Here is a 15,428-nt window from a genome sequence, read left to right as displayed (position 1 = left end):
GTACTTTAGATGGGTCTGTTTTTGTCCAATGTGTGCAAGAGGGTTTCCTGACACAGTATGTAGATAAGCCAACAAGAGGCGAGGCCACATTGGATTTGGCACTGGGTAATGAACCAGGACATGTGTTAGATTTGGAGGTAGGTGAGCACTTTGGTGATAGTGACAATTCAGTTACGTTTACTTTAGCGATGGGAAGGGATAGGTATATACCGCAAGGCAAGAATTATAGCTGGGGGAAAGGCAATTATGATGCGATGAGGCAAGACTTAGGATGCATACGATGGGGAAGGAAACTGCAGAGGATGGGCACAATTGAAATGTGGAGCTTGTTCAAGGAACAGCTACTGCGTGTCCTTGATAAGTATGTACCTGTCAGGCAGGAAGGAAGGGGCCAAGCGAGGGAACCATGGTTTACTAAAGTAGTTAAATCACTTGTCAAGAGGAAGAAGGAGGATTTGGTAAAGATGAGACATGAAGGTTCAGTTAGGGCACTCGAGAGTTACAAGTTAGCTAGGAAGGACCTAAAGAGAGAGCTAAGAGGAGCCAGGAGGGACATGAGAAGTCTTTGGCAGGTAGGATCAAGGATAACCCTAAAGCTTTCTATAGGTATGTCAGGAATAAAAGAATGACAAGGGCAAGAGTAGGGCCAGTCAAGGACAGTAGTGGGAAGTTGTGCATAGACTCCGAGGAGATAGGAGAGGTGCTAAATGAATATTTTTTGTCAGTATGCACACAGGAGAAAGAGAATGTTGTCAAGGAGAATACTGAGATACAGGCTACTAGACTAGAAGGGCTTGAGGTTCATAAGGAGGGAGGTAGCAATTCTGGAAAGTGTGAAAATAGATAAGTCCCCTGGGCCGGATAGGATTTATCCTAGGATTCTTTGGCAAGCTAGGGAGGACATTGCTGAGGCTTTGATCTTTATATTGTCATTGTCTACAGGAATAGTGCCAGAAGACTGGAGATAGCAAATGTTGTCCCCTTGTTCAAGAAGGGGAGTAGAGACAACCCCGGTAACTATAGACCAGTCAGTCTTACTTCTGTTGTGGGCAAATTCTTGGAAAGGTTTATAAGAGATAGGATTTATAATCATCTAGAAAGGAATAATTTGATTAGGGATAGTCAACATGGTTTTGTGAAGGGTAGGTCGTGCCTCACAAACCTTATTGAGTTCTTTGAGAAGGTGACCAAACAGATGGATGAGGGCAAAGCAGTTGATGTGGTGTATATGGATTTCAGTAAAGCGTTTGATAAGGTTCCCCACGGTAGGCTATTGCAGAAAATACAGAGGCATGGGATTTAGCAGTTTGGATCAGAAATTGGCTAGCTGTAAGAAGACAGAGGGTGGTGGTTGATGGGAAATGTTCAGCCTGGAGTTCAGTTACTAGTGGTGTACCACAAGGATCTGTTTTGGGGCCACTGCTGTTTGTCATTTTTATAAATGACCCGGAGGAGGCCCGAGAAGTATGGGTGAGTAAATTTGCAGATGACACTAAAGTCGGTGGAGTTGTAGACAGTGCGGAAGGATGTTGCAGGCTACAGAGGGACATAGATAAGCTGCAGAGCTGGGCTGACAGGTGGCAAATGGAGTTTAATGCAGAAAAGTGTGAGGTGATTCATTTTGGCATATGAATACAGAGTACTGGGCTAATGGTAAGATTCTTGGTAGTGTGGATGAGCAGAGACATCTCGGTGTCCATGTACATAGATCCCTGAAAGTTGCCACCCAGGTTGATAGGGTTGTTAAGAAGGCGTACGCTGTGTTAGATTTTATTGGTAGAGGGATTGAGTTTTGGAGCCATGAGGTCATGTTGTAGCTGTACAAAACTCTGGTGCAGCTGCGTTTGGAGTATTGCGTGCAGTTCTGGTCGCTGCATTATAGGAAGGATGTGGAAGCATTGGAAAGGGTGCAGAGGTTTACCAGGATGTTGCCTGGCATTGAGGGAAGATCTTATGAGGAAAGGATGAGGGACTTGAGGCTGTTTTCATTAGAGAGAAGAAGATTAAGAGGTGACGTAATTGAGGCATACAAGATGATCAGAGGATTAGATAGGGTGGACAGTGAGAGCCTTTTTCCTCGAATGGTGATGGCTAGCACAAGGGGACATGGCTTTAAATTGAGGGGAGATAGATATAGGACAGATGTCAGAGGTAGGTTCTTTACTCAGAGAGTAGTAAGGGCGTGGAATGCCCTGCCTGCAACAGTAGTGGACTCGCCAACATTAAGGGCATTTAAATGGTCATTGGATAAACATATGGATGATAAGGGAATAGTGTAGATGGGCTCGAGTGCTTTCACAGGTCGGCACAACATCGAGGGCCGAAGGGCCTATAGTGTGCTGTAACGTTCTATGATGTGGAATTTATGAGGCTGGTGTTAGGTAAGATCCCAGACTTAGAGTCGCATAACCTCATCATGGGAGGAGATTTTAACACAGTTATTGATCCGGAATTGGACTGGTCAAAATCCAGGACAGGGAGGAGGCCGGCTGCGGCAAAGGAATTGAAGGGGTTTATGGAACAGATGGGGGGAGTAGACCCATGGAGGTTTGCACGGCCAAGGGCAAAAGAGATTTCTTTTTTCTCACATGTCCACAAGGTATACTCTTGCATCGACTTTTTTGTTCTGAGCAGGGCTCCAATACCGAAGGTGGTGGATACTGAGTACTCGGCAATCGCAGTGTTGGATCATGCCCCCCCACATTGGGTGGATCTACGGGTTAACGTGGAGACAGTACAATGCCCGCTGTGGAGACTGGACGTGGGGTTGCTTGCGGACGAAGCGATCTGTGGGCACGTTAACAAGTCCATCCAGAACTACCTGGAAACAAATGATACGGGGAGGTCTCTGCGGCGACAGTTTGGGAAGCTTTGAAGGCAGTGGTCACAAGGAAATTAATCTCGATAAGAGCCCACAAAGAAAAGGCAGAACAGGCTGAGAGGGATATATTATTGGAGGGGATACTCCAGGTGGACAGGAGATACTCAGAGGCCCCGGATGCGGGGCTGCTGACGGAGCGGAGGAGGTTACAGGTGAAGTTTGGGCTGATGACCACAGGGAAAGCAGTGGAACAGTTGTGGAAGGCAAGGAGGGCGATTTATGAGTACGGGGAAAAGGAAAGCAGAATGTTACCACACCAGCTCAGGAAAAGGGAGATGGCCAGGGAGATAGGGAAAGTAAAGAGTAGAGGCAGGATTACTGTCCTGAACCCAGTGGGGTGAATGAGGTGTTTAAGAACTTTTACAATAAATTATGAGTCGGATCCCCCGGCTGGGGTGGAGGGGATGAGGCAGTTTTTGGATCAGTTGAGGTTTCCGAGGGTAGATAAGGATCTGGAGGAAGGGCTGGGAGCCCCAATTAAGATTGAGGAAATAATGGAGGGGCTGGAGAGCATGCAGTCGGGCAAGACCCCGGGGCCTGATGGCTATCCGGTGGAATTCTACAAGACGTTTTCAGAGATATTGAGCCCACTGCTGGTGAGGACATTCAATGAAGCACGAGAGAAGGGAGTCCTTCCCCCCCCTCAACAATGTCGCAGGCCTCGATTTCATTGATCTAGAAACGGGAGAAGGATCCGGAGCAGTGCGGGTCATACAGGCCAATTTCTCTACTGAATGTGGACACCAAACTGCTGGCTAAGATACTGGCCACAAGGATAGAAGACTGTCCCGGTGGTGATGGGGAAGACCAGACGGTATTTGTAAAGGGCAGGCAAGTTAAGGCCAATGCTCGAAGGCTTTTGAATGCTATTATGATTCCTTCAGGAGAGGAGGCGGAGGTGGTGGTTGCAATGGATGCGGAGAAGGCTTTTGATCGGGTGGAGTGGAATTACCTGTGGGAGGCGCTGGGAAGGTTTAGGTTTGGTGAGGGCTTTATTGACTGGGTGCAGTTGCTCTATCAGGCACCAATAGCGAATGTGTACACCAACCGGCTGAGGTTGGGGTATTTTAAACACTGAGGGACGAGGGAAGGGTGCCCTCTCTCCCCATTACTGTTTGCTCTGGCCATAGAGCCATTGGCCATGGCGTTAAGAGCCTCTAGGAACTGGAAAGGGCTGGGGGGGGACACCGGGTCTCGCTTTATGCAGATGACCTGCTCTTGTATATTTCAGACACGTTGGAGGGGATGGGGGAAGTAATGCGAATCGTGGGGAAATTTGGCAATTTTTCGGGGTACAAATTGAACATGGCGAAAAGCGAGATGTTCGCGATCCAGGCAAGAGGACAGGAGAAGAGACTGGGAATGGAAGGCACTGCACAAGTTAAACCTATCCAGGCTGGTAGAACAAATGGAAGGGGACTTTAAGAGATGGGACATGCTTCCGCTATCACTGGCGTGGAGGGTACAGACCGTGAAAATGACGGTCCTCCCAACATTTGTTTGTCTTTCAGTGCCTCCCCATCTTCATCCCAAAGGACTTTTTCAAGCGTGTGAATAAGGTTATTTTGGGCTTCATGTGGGCGGGCAAAACCCCGCGAGTGAAGAAAGTGTTGCTGGAGCGCAGTCGGGGGAGGGTGGATTGGCGCTGCCGAACTTCTGCAATTACTACTGGGCGACTTATATAGCCATGATTAGGAAGTGTGTAGTGGGGGAGGGGTCGGTGTGGGAGCGGAGCGTATTGCAAAGACATAAGTTTGGGAGTACTGATAGCGGCATCTCTTCCGTTCTCGCCGGCCCGTCACTCCACAGGTCCCGTGGTGGCAACTCTGAGAATCTGGGGCAATGGAGGAGATATGAGAGAGTGGAGGGGGCATTGGTTTGGACCCCGATCTATAATAATCATCGGTTTGTATCGGGTAGGCTGGATGGTGGGTTCGGAGATGGCAAAGGGCAGGAATTAGAAGGTTGGGGGATCTATTTATAAATGGAAGCTTCCCCAGCTTGAAAGCCTTGGAGGATCAATTTGAATTGCCGGCAGGGAACGGGTTTAGGTATTTGCAGGTGCAAGACTTCCTGAGAAAGCAGGTTCCGGCCTTTCCGCTGCTGCCGCCACGGGGGATACAGGATAGAGTAGTCTCCAGTACCTGGGTGGGAGAGAGGAAGGTATCAGATATTTACCAGGAGCTTTCGGAGGCGGAGGAAACTCCAGTGGAGGAGCCTAAAGGCAAGTGGGAGGACGAGCTAGGCGGAGAGATAGAGGTTGGTCTATGGGCGGATTCCCTGAGCAGGGTTAATACATCCTCATCATGTGCCAGGCTTAGCCTGATACAAGTTAAGGTAGTCCACCAGGCACACATGTCAGTGGCTAGGATAAGCAAGCTTTTCAGGGTAGAGGACAGGTGTGTGAGGTGCGCGGGAAGCCCAGCAAATCATGTTTTGGGCATACCCCAAGCTTAGAGGGTTTTGGCAGTGTTTTGCTGAGGTAATGTCCACGGTACTAAAAATATGGGTGGTGCTGAGACAGGAGGTAGCGATCTTTGGAGTGTCAGAAGAGCCGGGATTTCAGGGGGCGAATGAGGCAGACGTCTTGGCCTTTGCATTCCTGGTAGCCCGGAGACAGATCTTGTTAATGCGGAGGAACTCAAAGCCCCCGAGTGTAGAGACCTGGGTTAGTGACATGGCTGGGTTTCTCAGTCTCGAGAAGGTAAAATTCGCCTTAAGAGGGTCAATAGTTGGGTTCACCCAGAGGTGGCAGCCGCTCGTCGACTTTCTCGGGGACAATTTGATATTTTGTGTTTTATAAATTTAGAGTACCCAATTATTTTTTCCAGTTAAGGGGCAATTTAGCGTGGCCAATTCACCTAACCTGCACATCTTTGGGTTGTGGGGGCGAAACCCAAGCTGACACGGGAGAATGTGCAAACTCCACACGGACAGTGACCCAGGGCTGGGATTCGAACCCGGGTCCTCAGCGCCGTAGGCAGCAATGCTAACCACTGTGCCGCCGTGCTGCCCTAAATTTGATATTTTATGGTTGGTGTGTGTGCGAAGATTGGGATGGGAGTGGAAATGTTTATTCTATCATGTTTATGTCATTGTTATTGTTATTATTATAAAAACTTTCAAATACCTTAATCAAAATTTTTTTTAAAAAAAGATTGGGATAAGTTCAAAATCCAGCAAAGGAGGACTGAAAAGATAATAAAGAGCGAGAAAATAAACAATGAGGGTAAAATCCCAAGGAATATAAAAACTGACAATAAGAGCTTCTTTAAGTTAAAGGAAGAAAGGAAGAGAGAGGTCAAAGTGAATCTGGGGAGATAGTTATGGGGAACGGAAATGGCAGAGGAGTGAAACAGATATTTTGTATCAAAGAAGAACTTTGAACATCCCATTAACTAAAGAATATGAGGGAGGAATTAAATACCATCACCATAACTACAGAAGTAGTATTAGACAAACTAATGGGGCTAAAGGCAGACAAGTCCCTTGGAATTTGGGTATCGCTGGCTTGGCAGCATTTATTGCCCATCCCTAATTAAGAGTCAACCACATTGTTGTGGGTTTGGAGTCACATGTGGGCCAGACCAGGTAAGGATGGCAGATTTCCTTCCCTAAAGCACATTTTTAAGACAATTAGCAATGGTTTCATGGTCATCATTAGTCTTTTAATTCCAGATTTTTATTCAATTCAAATTCCACCACCTGCCATGGCGGGATTCGAACCAAGGTCTCCAGAGCATCACCCTGGGTTCCTGGTTTACTAGTCCAGTGACAATAACACTATGTCACAGGGCAGCACGGTGGCCTAGTGGTTAGCACAACCGCCTCACGGCGCTGAGGTCCCAGGTTCGATCCCGGCTCTGGGTCACTGTCCGTGTGGAGTTTGCACATTCTCCCCGTATCTGCGTGGGTTTCGCCCCCACAACCCAAAAAAAAATGTGCAGAGTAGGTGGATTGGCTCGGAACGTTCTGTACAGATACAGTTTTTGAACATACTCTGCATTCTTCTTTCATTTGGTTCTGGATCGCTCATGATAAAGTGGAGTACTTTTCCACACTACAAATGGATACAGCAACACTTATGAACACACTCCCCCTTATACGCAAGTCATTACAAGTCAGATGCGTATATTTTGCTCATTTTCCCTTGCTCCCTATAACCTGTCTCCAGTGCTGATTTACCCTACAGCACTGATACGTTTCTCAGGAGAAACTAGATAGATATCTGTGGGAGAAAGGAACAGAAGAATATGGTGATCAGGTTAGCTGAAGCAAGGTGGGAGGATGTTTGAGTGGAATATAAATATTATCACCAACCCATAGGTCACTGAATAGCCTTTTTTTGCGTTGCAAATTCTTTGTAATTCTCAACAATGAACCTGTAATATCCAGCACGGGACGTACGGGGAGGGAATGATCATCTTCCCTTGGTTCTCGGGGAGTACGAGCTCCCCTGCTAAGGGGTGGGGGAACTCCATTCAGCTATGTCTAAAAGGTTGGCCAGTGAGGCACCGACTTAGGATAGACCCGGTAAGGATCTACCGGGAGATCTATATAAAGTAACTGTAAATAAACCAAAGTTTGTTATTCTTACTCTGTGTGGACTCCCCGAGTCCTTATTACAGAACCTTAATTATTATGCAAACCATCCACAGAAGCAGAATTCCACTCCACCACTACCTCATACCCCAGCGTACCCCCCCCACTCTATATCTAAAATGGCCTCCGCAAAGAACGCTGGGAAATATGGTCAGTCCGGGACACACAGACTGCAGCTTGCAGATACACAAAATCTGCAGCTCAGGCGTTTTTAACAGTCCAGGAAAAAGATCATCTCCAGGCATCCCAGGAACAATAGAACTATCCTGTCAATCGCATTGTTTACCAGACACAGCGGCACTCAAGCTCCTAACACTTCCAGGCATGGCCACTGAGTGCCCATCCCAAAATCGATGCGGCAGCCCCTGATTGGAATTGATCGATCAGGGTGATGGAGCCCTGATCAATTGATTGACAATGAACCTGGCAGAAACATCAAACATTTAGGGGCAGCACGGTAGCATTGTGGATAGCACAATTGCTTCACAGCTCCAGGGTCCCAGGTTCGATTCCGGCTTGGGTCACTGTGTGCGGAGTCTGCACATCCTCCCTGTGTGTGTGTGGGTTTCCTCAGGGTGCTCCGGTTTCCTCCCACAGTCCAAAGAGGTGCAGGTTAGGTGGATTGGCCATGATAAATTGCCCTTAGTGTCCAAAAAATTGCCCTTAGTGTTGGGTGGGGTTACTGGGTTATGGGGATAGGGTCGAGGTGTTGACCTTGGGTGGGGTGCTCTTTCCAAGAGCCGGTGCAGACTCGGTGGGCCGAATGGCCTCCTTCTGCACTGTAAATTCTATGACCCAGAGACCTCCCACATAAGGGCATGACAATCCAAGCAGGTTAAAAGGCGCTGCACCACCTTAGAAGCTCTCTCTCAACTGCAGTCTCTTGACTGCAGCTTTCAACAGCCAACAACAATGGTGAATTCATCAGCAGCCAAGATGAGGACCATCCAGAGGGACCAGAACAGAGGACACTGACGACCAACTGCAAGAACTCCAACACTGCCAGACTACCAAATCACAGATAAGGCCTTATCTGCACTGTACTTGCCAGTCACCTGGAAGTTAAGGTTGTTTTAAGTGTATTAGTTTAAAGTCCAATGTGCATGAATGTGATTGATTAAGTAACTAACCTTGTGTATATTAAATAAGTATTGTACTGAACTTGTGTGATCATTTGCCCACTGTATACAGGTTAAACACACACTGTCTTTAGATAAAAGATACAACACTACCATTGTCATCAAGAAGGATATCAACCCTGGTCCAATAAAGTGCAGGTGGGCATGCCAGGAGTAGCACCAGTCACAAAAATGAAGTGTCAACCTGGTGAAGCTACAACGCAGGACTACCTGTGTGCGAAAGAGAGTATGAAGCATGTAATAGATACGAACTAAGTGATCCAACAACCAATGAATCAAATCTAAGCTCTGCAGTCTTGCCACATCCCGTCGTTATTGTTTTTTTGTTTTTTTTTGTTTTAAATTTAGAGTACCCAATTATTTTTTCCAATTAAGGGGCAATTTAGCATGGCCGATCCACCTATCCTGCACATCTTTGGGTTGTGGGGGTGAAACCCACGCAGACACGGGGAGAATGTGCAAACTCCCCACAGACAGTGACCCAGGTCCGGGATTCGAACCCGGGTCCTCAGTGCCGTAGGCAGCAATGCTAACCACTGTGCCACCGTGCTGCCCCCGTCGTTATTGTTGGCGGACAATTAATCAACTCATTGGAGGAGGAAACTCCACAAATAGCCCCATCCTCAATGATGGAGGAGCCCAGCACATCAGTGCAAAAGATATGGCTGAAGTATTACTAACAATCTTCAGCCAGAAATGCTGCTTGAATGACCCATCTTGGTCTCCTCCAGAGGTCTCCTGCATCACAGATGCCAGTCTTCAGCCAATTCAATTCATCCCACATATCATCAAGAAACAGCTGAAAGTGCTGGTACTACAAAGGTTATGGGCCCTGACAAAATCCCAACAATGGTTCTGAAGGCCTGTGCTCTGGAACTTGCCACACCCTTAACCAAGCTTAGCAATAAAATATTCACTCCGACACTCCATTTGGGTTCTGCTGGGACCACTTATTCCTTGACATCATTACAGCCTTGGTTCAGACATGGACAAAACAGCTGAACTCCAAGGGTTAGATACATGTGACTGCCCTTATCTTCATGGCAGCATTTGACTGAGCATGGCATTCAGGAACCCTAGCAGAACTGGAGTCAATGGGAATCAAGGGGATATGTCTCTGCTGGTTGGAGTCATGACTAGTACAAAGGAAGATGGTTGTGGTTGTTGGAGGTCAGTCATCTCAGTCATAGATCATAGAATGTACAGTGCAGGAGGCCATTCAGCCCATCGAGTCTGCACCGGCCCCTGGAAAGAGAACCCTACCCAAGCCAACACCTCCACCCCATCCCAATAACCAGTAACCCTACCCCATTTTGGACTTAAGGGCAATTGAGCATAGCCAATCCACCTAACCTGCACATCTTTGGACTGTGGGAGGAAATTGGAGCACCCAGAGGAAACCCACGCAGACATGGGGAGAACGTGCAGACTCCGCATTGACAGTGACCCCAAGGCGGGAATCGAACCTGGAACCCTAAAGCTGTGAAGCAACTGTGCTAACCACTGCGGTACCATGCCGCTCAGTCCTGAAACATCACTGCATGAGTTCCTCAGGGTCGCGTCCTAGACCCAACCATCACCAGCTGCTTCATCAATGACCTTTCTTCCATCACGAGGTCAGAAGTGGGGATGTTAGCAGGTGACTGCATAATGTTCAGCATCATTTGCTGCACCTCAGATACTGAAGCAGTCCTTGTCCAAATGCAGCAAGACCTGGGCAATATCCAAGTTTGGGCTGACAAGTAGTAAGCAACATTTGCGCCACACAAAAGACAAGCAACGACCATCTCGTGACCAAAAAGGAATCTAACGATCACCTCTTGACATTCAATGGCATTACCATCGCCGAATCCTCCACTGTCAATAGCATTGAACAGGAACTGAACTTGACTAGCCATATAAATACTGTGGCTACAAGAGCACATCAGAGGCTACTAACCTCCTGTTGCGAGTATTCATCTCCTGACCTCCCGCCCACCCACTTGCAAAGCCTGTCCACCACCTGTAAGGCAGAAGTCAGGAGTGTGATGGAATACCCTCCACTTGCCTGAATGAGTGCAGCTCACACTCTAGAAACTTGACACCATCCAGGTCAAAGTAAACCATTTGATTGGCACCCCACCCACATTAACTCCCTCCACCACTGATGCACGGTGTAATAGTGTGTGCCATCTCCAAGATGCACTGCAGTAACACAACAAACCTCCTCAAACAGCACTTTCCAAACCCACTGCCTCTGCCATCTGGAAGGACAGTGGCAGTAGATACATCGGAACACCACCATCTGGAAGTTCCCTTCCAAGCCACCCACCATCCTGACTAGGAAATATATTGCCGTTCCTTTACTGTCACTGGATCAAAATCTGAGTTCACTATGACTTAATGAAAGGGAAATCATTTTTAACCAGTTTACTAGAGTTTGGTGAAGGAGTAACATGCGATGTGGATAGAGGAGAATCTGGAGAGAAACTGTACTTGCATTTCTAGAAAGCAACCGATAAGGTACCACATCAAATTATTGAAAAAAATAAAAGCTCATGGCATACGGGCCAACAAATTAGACAGTATTGAAGATTGGCCGGTTGGCAGAAAACAGGGGGCTGGATTCTCCAAAAATAAGGGGCTATGTCCCCTTTCACTCTTGACTTTCCTTAAGAAAAGTCCTGAGCGATTCTCCTACCTGCAGGGAGCTAGTAGGGCCCCGGAGTGCTCCTCACAGCTCTGGCTGCGGATACGGGGCCCGCACTTCCGGTCGGGAGTCTGTGCATGCATGCGCGATGGCCGACAAGAACTGCGGACCATCATTCAAAATATAGCCCCCCAGAGGTTGCACGTGACTGTGGATTTGTGCCGCCTGCTCGCTCCCATGGCCATCCACGAGCACACCCCCCCCCCCCCCCCCCCCCCACACCCCCAACGGTGACCCAAGCCGGAATCGAACCTGGGACCCTGGAGCTGTGAAGCGATTGTGCTATCCACAATGCTACCATGCTGCCCCACTTTCGCAATGCTCTGCCCCTCCAAAGCAGTGGTACATTGGCGAGACCAAGCAGACGCCGCGACAACAGATGAACGGACATCGCATGACAATCGCCAAGGAGGTATGTTCTCTTCCAGTCGGGGAACACCTCAACAGTCAAGGGCATTCAGCCTCTGATTTCCAGATAAGCGTTCTCCAAGGCGGCCTTCAGGACACGTGACAACGCAAAATCGCCGAGCAGAAACTTATAGCTAAGTTCTGCACACATGAGTATGACCTCAATCGGGACCTTGGATTCATGTCGGATTACATTCATCCCTGGCCTGGGCTTGCAAAATCCTACCAACTGTCCTGGCTTGAGACAATTCGCATATCTTTAACTTGGGTTTACCCCTATCTCGGGATCTGTAAAGACTTAATTACCTGCAAAATGCTTGCATTCAAAGCATTGTCTTTCATCTTTGACTTTGTCTATATATATGTTCTAAACATACCTCTTCATTCACTTGAGGAAGGAACAGTGCTCCAAAAGCTAGTGATTTGAAACAAATCTCTTGGACTTTAACCTGGTGTTGTAAGACTTCTTACTGTGCTCACCCTAGTCCAGGTGGGCAAACTTTTCCGTGCAAGGGCCACATTCAGAAATTCACAATTTTAAAGGGCCACATAGTATATTAATTAATAATCCCGGTTGTAACCAATTAGCGTGCAGCATATACCTCAGCGCTTCCCCCGGCGGCATCCTGCCTTTAGCCCTCTTTTTCTCTACTTTTCAAAAATGGCACTTCACCTGGTTATGATTCTGGGCGTCTCATATAGAACATAGAACAGTACAGCACAGAACAGGCCCTTCGGCCCTCGATGTTGTGCCGAACAATGATCACCCTACTCAAGTCAACGTATCCACCCTATACCAGTAACCCAACAGCCCCCCCCATTAACCTTATAAAAAAATATAAAAAAATAAAATTTTTTGTTATGACTTGATCTTGGTGGGCCGCATAAAGACCTTTGGCGGGCCATATGCAGCCCGCGGGCCATAGTTTGCCCACCCCTGCCCTAGTCCAACACCAGCATCTCCACATCATGAATATTTTTAAGCCATGATGTGGAGATGCCGGCGTTGGACTGGGGTGAGCACAGCAAGAAGTCTTACAACACCTGGGGGGGGGGGGGGGGGGGGCAGGTGTAGCATGGTGATTAGCATAAATGCTTCACAGCTCCAGGGTCCCAGGTTTGATTCCCGGCTGGGTCACTGTCTGAGCGGAGTCTGCACGTCCTACCCGTGTGTGCGCGGGTTTCCTCCGGATGCTCCGGTTTCCTCCCACAGTCCAAAGATGTGCGGGTTAGGTAGATTGGCCATGCTAAATTGCCCGTAGTGTCCTAAAAAGTAAGGTTAAGGGGGGGGGGGGGGGGGGTTGTTGGGATACAGGTATAGGGTGGATACGTGGGTTTGAGTAGGGTGATCATTGCTCGGCACAACACTGAGGGCCGAAGGACCTGTTCTGTGCTACTGTTCTAAGGTTCATCCTGGTGGGGGGGGGGGGGGCCTCCACGGTGGCCAGGCCCACAATCAGGGGCTACCGATCGGCGGGTGTGCTCAGTCCGGGGGGAGGCCCAATGTTGGCAGATAAACTCAACAGCTGGACACAGAGACCAGGCCAAACAGTGTGAGGCAGCACCGTTCTCTCGAATAGTAACCATTGCATTGCAAAAAAAATGCACATCAAATAAACCCCCCACTGCAACATTTACAATTGCCTCTTTTTTTTTTAGTTTTATCTCTGAACTCTTGAACAATCCCAGAGTAACATGACCAAGAACCAGTCAAGCCAGCAACATAACCACCAATGAGTGAGAACCTATCATGGGGGCAAGGCACAGCAAGGGTGTCAGAGGACCTTTTGGGAGGTCCCGAGGAAGTGACCTGTCCAAGTGAGCTCCCTCCCTCCCACATCGAAGCAACAAAATAAAAACAATTGCAGGGAACAGGAATGACTGAAATGAAATGAAAATTGCTTATTGTCACACGTCGGCTTCAATAAAGTTACTGTGACTGGCTGAACCCCTGAATTCACTGAGTGACAAGGTCCCTGGGCGCAGCGAACTCACCTGTTTTTAAACGAGACTGGGTCTATTTTGCTGTGGAGAGGGCTGGGAAGCAGAGGAAAGGGTTGATGTAAATTAAATGTCCTTGTGCAGTGACAACCCACCGAGAGGGGTGGCCTGCTCAATAGGTTGCTGTGGAAACACAATCAGCCCTCCCTCAGGTAGACACATTTACAGCAAAAAGCCACTTCCTGCTGTTGCTCCCCCATTTTACTCACACTGTTGGCCGGTGGTGGTTTATTCTAACGGATTCCCGTTGTTGAATCCCGCAAAGATTTCACCCTCCGTCCTCCTTCTGTCTCCGCCCCTCCCCCCCGGTCGCTGTGACCTCCTCCCAGCCGCTCGGGGGCGCAGCCTTCGCCCGCTTCCCCTTGGCGACTCCCGCGGCAGCGCCACCTGCGGCGGAGTGGGAGAATTGCAGGGAGCGAACTGGCGGGAAATGGGGTGGTGAGGGTGAAAGAGGGTGAAGAATTGAGAAAGGGGGTGTGTTAAGCGAAGGGTTGGGGGAGGATAGAGGGTCAATGAGAGAGAGCGTTCCTCTCCACATACTCCCCCTCCATCTCTTTCCCATCTCCATGAAGAGAAAGAAGTTGCCCTCAGACTGAGATATCAACTGATCTGGCAAGAAATTTCGTACAACTAAAGCTTTATTAATATTTTGAAGCACTCGATGACCACTGAACTGCTCTTTATCCTAGTTAAAGCACTGATTACTTGTTTCAGTGAACCGGTTTGAACTCAAATAACCGTTACAATACTTTTGGTGGCAGCATGAAGGTCGGGTTTGTGCACGAGGCACCTGTGTTTTGCCCGGTTCCTGTGTTTTGGATTGGATTGGATTGGATTTGTTTATTGTCACGTGTACCGAGGTACAGTGAAAAGTATTTTTCTGCAAGCAGCTCAACAGATCATTCAGTACATGGGAAGAAAAGGGAATTGAACAGAATTCAAGAAAATACATGAGAATACATAATAGGGCAACACAATATATACAATGTACTACATAAGCATTGGCATCGGATGAAGCAGACAAGGGTGTAGTGTTAATGAGGACAGTCCATAAGAGGGTCATTTAGGAGTCTGGTGACAGTGGGGAAGAAGCTGTTTTTGAGTCTGTTCGTCCGTGTTCTCAGACTTCTGAATCTCCTGCCCGATGGAAGAAGTTTGAAAAGTGAGTAAGCCGGGTGGGAGGGATCCTTGATTATGCTGCCTGCTTTCCCCCGGCAGCGGGAGGTGTAGATGGAATCAATGGATGGGAGGCAGGTTCGTGTGATGGACTGGGCGGTATTCACGACCCCAAGACCCGAAGTTTGGTGGAAAAACTTATCCCGATAAGAAAGTAGAGGGCTTCCAAGTGTGGAATGTCAAAAAAGGCTACAACTAAGAAATCTGCAGGTGGAAATTCGTCAATCGTCTTGGAGGCTTTGCGTTGAACATCAGCAGGGAAGATGGCGGCTCCGGCCATTGCGGCCACCCAATCACGGCATTTATGCTAACTGGGATACTAGCTATTGAATTTGAAAAGCATTTTGAGAGGTAATGGAGAGTGATGTTCAATACTCTCCATCAATCGATTGGCTCCTGCCCAGGAAAAGTTGGAAAGGACTTCGGAAGCTGTGAAGGAGCATGGTGAGGTGTTGAAGGGGGTGGAGGCAGATTTGTCAAGACACAGCGACCACATTGCCTCACTGGAGACTGAGATCCCAGGGGTGGCGGA

The 15,428-nt window shown here is 48.3% G+C and overlaps 1 protein-coding gene across 1 annotated transcript in view; it reads right to left on the bottom strand.

Moving 5' to 3' along the window:
* Nucleotides 1-14,123, bottom strand: part of scly (selenocysteine lyase) — a 62,818-nt gene extending 48,695 nt beyond the window's left edge. The window contains 1 exon segment of the mRNA XM_038816094.1: nt 13,930-14,123. The gene's annotated coding sequence lies outside the window, so the exon portion shown is untranslated.
* Nucleotides 14,124-15,428: the final 1,305 nt, after the last annotated feature.

This window comes from Scyliorhinus canicula, chromosome 13, assembly GCF_902713615.1.
Source record: "Scyliorhinus canicula chromosome 13, sScyCan1.1, whole genome shotgun sequence".
In the NCBI taxonomy this organism is placed as follows: Eukaryota; Metazoa; Chordata; class Chondrichthyes; order Carcharhiniformes; family Scyliorhinidae; genus Scyliorhinus; species Scyliorhinus canicula.
This window is presented reverse-complemented; position numbering and strand designations above follow the sequence as displayed.